This window comes from Pipistrellus kuhlii, unplaced genomic scaffold (assembly GCF_014108245.1).
Source record: "Pipistrellus kuhlii isolate mPipKuh1 unplaced genomic scaffold, mPipKuh1.p scaffold_m20_p_2, whole genome shotgun sequence".
Lineage (NCBI taxonomy): Eukaryota > Metazoa > Chordata > Mammalia > Chiroptera > Vespertilionidae > Pipistrellus > Pipistrellus kuhlii.
The window spans coordinates 69,139,389-69,144,456 of NW_023425515.1; the positions used below are offsets into that span (position 1 = coordinate 69,139,389).

A 5,068-nucleotide genomic window follows, 5' to 3' on the forward strand; every position below is an offset into this window, starting at 1 on the left:
TGGGGATGTCCAACTGCTGTCTTAGGCCAGACCACAGGCAGACATCCCTCTCACAATCCAGGACCCCTCACTCCTAACTGCCCGCCTGCTCACTCTTAGCCTCCCGACTGCTCACTCCTTACCACCCACCTGCTTGCTTCTTACTTCCTACCTGATAGCTCTTTATAGCTTGGCTCACTGCTCCTTAGTGTTGCCACTGCTGTGCTTGCCAGCAAATTACCTGGCTTCTAGCTAAACTGCGCTTCCGCTATGGGAGCACACTGACCACCAGGAGGCAGTGAGGTCTGCCCCCTGGTGGTCAGTACACATCACTCTGGTCATTCCACTTTAATGGTCCCAGAACTTTCATTATATAGACTAGACCTAGAGGCTCAGTGCATGAAATTCGTGCCATGAGTGGGGGTCCCTCAGTCCAGCCTGCCCCCTCTCAGAGTCTGGGAGCCCTCAGAGGATGTCCTATTGATGGCTTAGGCTTATGGGGAGCAGGCCTAAACTGCAGTTGGGCCTCCCTCTGTGGTTGATCAGGGGAAGGTGCCACCCCCATCTCTCCTTTGCTGCAGCCATTGCCAGTCACCACAGTCACCAAAGTGTTTCCATCAACACTGACTCCAGTCCCCTCGCCATGAAAAAATGACAACTTTCTTTAGGCATTTTCAAGATGTCTCTTTCATGGGATATGACATTTCTTTATTTTTAATTTGTATCCTCACCTGAGGATATTTTTCCATTGATTTTTAAAGATCATGGACGAGAGAGAGAAAGACAGAGAGAGACATCAATGTGAGAGAGACACTTCACATTGTTGCCTCCTGCATAAGCCCTGACCTGGGCCCTGGCCAGGGAGCAGCCTGCAACCTAGGTACATGCCCTTGATCAGAATTGAACCTGGACCCTGCAGTCTGCAGGCCAAGGCTCTATTCACTGAGCCAAACCTGCTAAAGCAGGACATGACATTTCTTAGCCTTCCAGAAATGGATCTTCATTTTTTCCTCCAGGAGTGTGGTGGAAAAACTCTAGAGCACCTTGTTGGATTCTTATTACCCAAGTTATCAAGAACACTGTGAGTGGCAAACCAGGAATTAGCCAATGAGCAGTCAGAAAAAGTGTTTCCTCTGTAGCTCACTCGCAGAGGCAGGACTGCTGGAGCAGTTAGGGGCAGCAGCTTGGGCACCCCCCCCCCCCCCCGCCCCAGGACTCTCTGCTCTGGGCTGTGCCATCTATGGCTTGCCTCACAGAGCAAGCAATCCCCTCCCTCCCATCTGTGCACGTAATCTCCTCCTGAACCAATCGTGACTGTTACGGCTTCCCAGCTAATTTGAGAGAGACAGAGAGAGAGAGAGAGAGAGAGAGAAAATAGAGCTGAAACTGGTTTGGCTCAGTGGTAGAGCGTTGGTCTGCAGACTGAAAGGTTCCAGGTTCGATTCCAGTCAAGGGCATGTACATTGGCTGTGGGTACATCCCCGGTAGGGGGTGTGCAAGAGGCAGCTGGTCGATGTTTCTCTCTCATAGATGTTTCTAGCTCTTAAAATCAATAAAATATATTTTAAAAAAAGATATAGAAGATAGAGATAGATAGAGATAGAGATAGAGATAGAGATAGAGATAGAGATAGAGATGAGTCTATCCCAACACAATGGTCATGCACATGGTGAGGAAACACTGGGAATCACACAATCTTTGACATTCAAAGTTCAATGGCAATCTTTTCATTTTCTTCACAGTCCTCTCTCCCCCTCCTCACCATCCCTCCCCCCCCCAAAAAAAAAAAACTTTACATGCTGTCAGAGATCCCTTGGCTGATAATCATAATCCAAACTTGACCAAAAAGCAAGAATTTACATCACAAAACTAAAAAGTAAATAGTTGTCAGTGTTTCAGCAAACTAAACCTCATGGAAAAGAGGTGGTCTAATCAGAGCTATGTGAGGTCATGTAGTAGAAAGATTTAAATTCTCCCAGGAAATAATGAATATGATACCTTAAGATAGGAAATAAAATATTATTTGGGTCATTATTGGTCTACAGAACGGTTGTCTTCTTTTCCTGACAGGATATAGAAGCAGCTAATGATCACCAGTAAGATGATGATCAACAGATGTAGACTGCTACATGCAAACAACCCATAGATGCTTAGAGAAATGACCGCCTGCCTAGAAATTTGCATCCACCCTTCCTACTCCAAAATTTATAATGTACTAATAAACTTTTACCGCATATGCCCTCCCACCCCATGTCATGTTAAAGTTCCTCAAGAAGTTTAAAATATAAAAAGCATAATGGATAGAGAATGCAAATTGAGATTCTGACTAGAGGGGAATTCATAAAGTTTAATAACTATGATTCAACTGTAGCAAATGTAATTTAATATATTTTAAGTTCAATAACAGAGTGGCTTCTCTATAAGTCACAAAGTTGGCATAATTAAAATACTCAATAATAAGTCCAAGCTGTAATGAATCTCATCACTAGTACATTTAATATTTTGCATGATATGATGGAATCTCTCCCTTATACATTTATCTGGTGAAATGCTACTGCCTCTGAACTTTCATGGACTCTAGAATATGAAAAATGACTTGTAGAATGATGTTCCTAGATATCCTCCAAGATTGTTTTAATATGAAACACTAGAGGCCCAGTGCACAAAATTCATACACAGGGGACGGGGATGTGCTCCTCAACCTGCACCCTTGGGGGATGTTTGAGATTGGGCAGTTGACTTCCCTCTCACAATCCAGGACTGCTGACTCCTAACTGCTCACCTGCCTGCCTGCCTGATTGTCCTTAACCATTTCTGCCTGCCATCCTGGTCAGCCACTTTACTTATCTGCTTTACCTAACTGCTTCCCTGCTGGCCTAATTGCTCACAACTGCCCTCCTCTGCCAACCATCTTGTGGTGAGCATCTTGTGGTGGCCATCTTATAGTAGCATCTTATGGTGGCTATCTTGTTATGACATTGTGGTGGCCATCTTGTAAAATATTGCATGAGGGCATCTCACAACACCACCTAGGCTTTTATTATATAGAATATCCAACTTCACTTTTTAAAATTTGCAAACCAAATTAAAAAAAAAGTTTTTAAAAGTGTGGAACTCTTATGAAATGATATAGACCCATATTGTTTTTAGAGTAGAATCAACAAAGAGCCAGGAGTTGGAGAGAAAAGCACTTGAATATGAGATAAATACAATAAAAAGCATGACAGATACCAAAAACAAACTTTTCCCATTTTCAGATTTTGCTTAAAAATCATGTTGTCCCCAATAACGTAATGTTTTTGTAGAAATAACCTTCATTGACCACAATGTTCAGCCTACTGCATGTTATAATTTCTAATCCTATTTGTCTACTTAATCAATTTAATAGGTGTGAGCTAACTTATAAATAAGCTTTTGTGGACCAGTTTGAAAATTCAATCACCATTTTCTATGTTGCACATATAATAAATTGCAGTTCAGATTTTTAAAAAATAATTTAGAATATTTTTTATTTAAAAGTCAAGGGACTAGGGAGAGGAAGGAATGAACAGTTATTGTTTAATGAGTATAGTGCTTTCTTTTTTGCAGGATGCAGAGTTCTGGAGATGGATAGTGGTGATGGTTGTACAATATATAAAACAAGTTAATATCACTACATCATACACTTAAAATGACTTAGATAATAAATTTTATATTGTTATATATATTATTTTATATTATCATAATATGTATGTATGTATATATATATATATTTTTTTATTTTTATTTTATTTTTATTTTTTTAAAGTCAGCCGCTTTACTTATCCGGCAGGGGAGATATCATGATCACAAATGTTTTCCAAGGAGAGGTTATTGCACTCTAGATATGCTGACCCCTGTGATTTCCCAAATGTGGGAAACTGGACTACATAATTAGTGATAGTGGGGACTGCATTCAAGTTCTCCCTGAAGGGGTGGGGACTCAGGGGGTAACTGGTTTATCATATCTCTATGACTAAAATAATTTGTATCTAATTAGATTAAAAGGAAAGTTCTGAAAGTTTACTTTATTTTACAATATCTGAAACAGTAAATGATACCAAAAGTATACTAGATATGAACTACAAAGAAAACAAACAAGAAATTATAAAAAAGGATTATTGTACATATTGGATAATATGCCAATCTTGCAATACCACTCTGTATTAACCAGGATTTCTATTATTTGTATTGAAAACGAAATGAAAACACAATCTTCTTCACTCACTGTTTATACCCCAGAATAGTAAGTTTTATATCTACTACTTACTTAATTTACATCTTAACTAAACCATTAAATGTTATTTCGGTGCATTCAGAAATTAGTTGTGCCTTTTCTATTTCATTTTTGTTTAAAAGTTTCAATCTAAAAATTTTAAAGAAAAGTCTTATAAGTGAACAATAAAAGCCAGAATCTAGCATTTGCAGGTTCATTTTCTCTAAGATTTGCCATTTACCCCTATGGCTTAAAAAATTAATTATTCAAAGAATAAACATTCTATTCCCAAAAGAGATTTTACAGATGAGCTTTCAGTGTTTTTTTTTATTATAAAGTATTATAATTTCTTTATAGTTTCTAGAAGACAAGGAGCAATTAATGTCTCCATTACATAGAACACTAGAAGTGAATAGAAAAACAAATGTTTAAAGCAGAATCAGATGTTTAAGTTCACAGCATGCTGGATTGCAGATAGAAATGTTTGAAACCAGTATGTTACACTCTGACTTTGGATCCTGGTCCATGAAATTAAAATTCCTCCCCAGAATGATTCATCCTTCTTCTTGATGCCATGTTTGAGGAATCCTTCTACTTTAAGTTGCCTGTCCCTCTTAAACATTTCAGTAACACTTTATATATTTCCTCTCTGCTAATCAGCATATCTATTGTTATCATTTATTTATTTGTCTGTCCTTCCTTCTAAACTGTGATCATGTGTTGATACCATATTCTTCTCTGTCCTAGTTTCAGGTTCTACCATATTGTTTAACAGCTGTTGGGATTAATCATATGAGAATAAAGAAAAAAAATTACTGTGTTTAGCCTCTAAATAAGCTTTTTATATTGTTTATA

The 5,068-nt window shown here is 38.5% G+C and overlaps 1 pseudogene; it reads left to right on the forward strand.

The window, feature by feature from the left end:
• The first annotated feature begins 3,775 nt into the window (after positions 1-3,775).
• Positions 3,776-3,927, forward strand: LOC118725212 (annotated as a pseudogene).
• Positions 3,928-5,068: the final 1,141 nt, after the last annotated feature.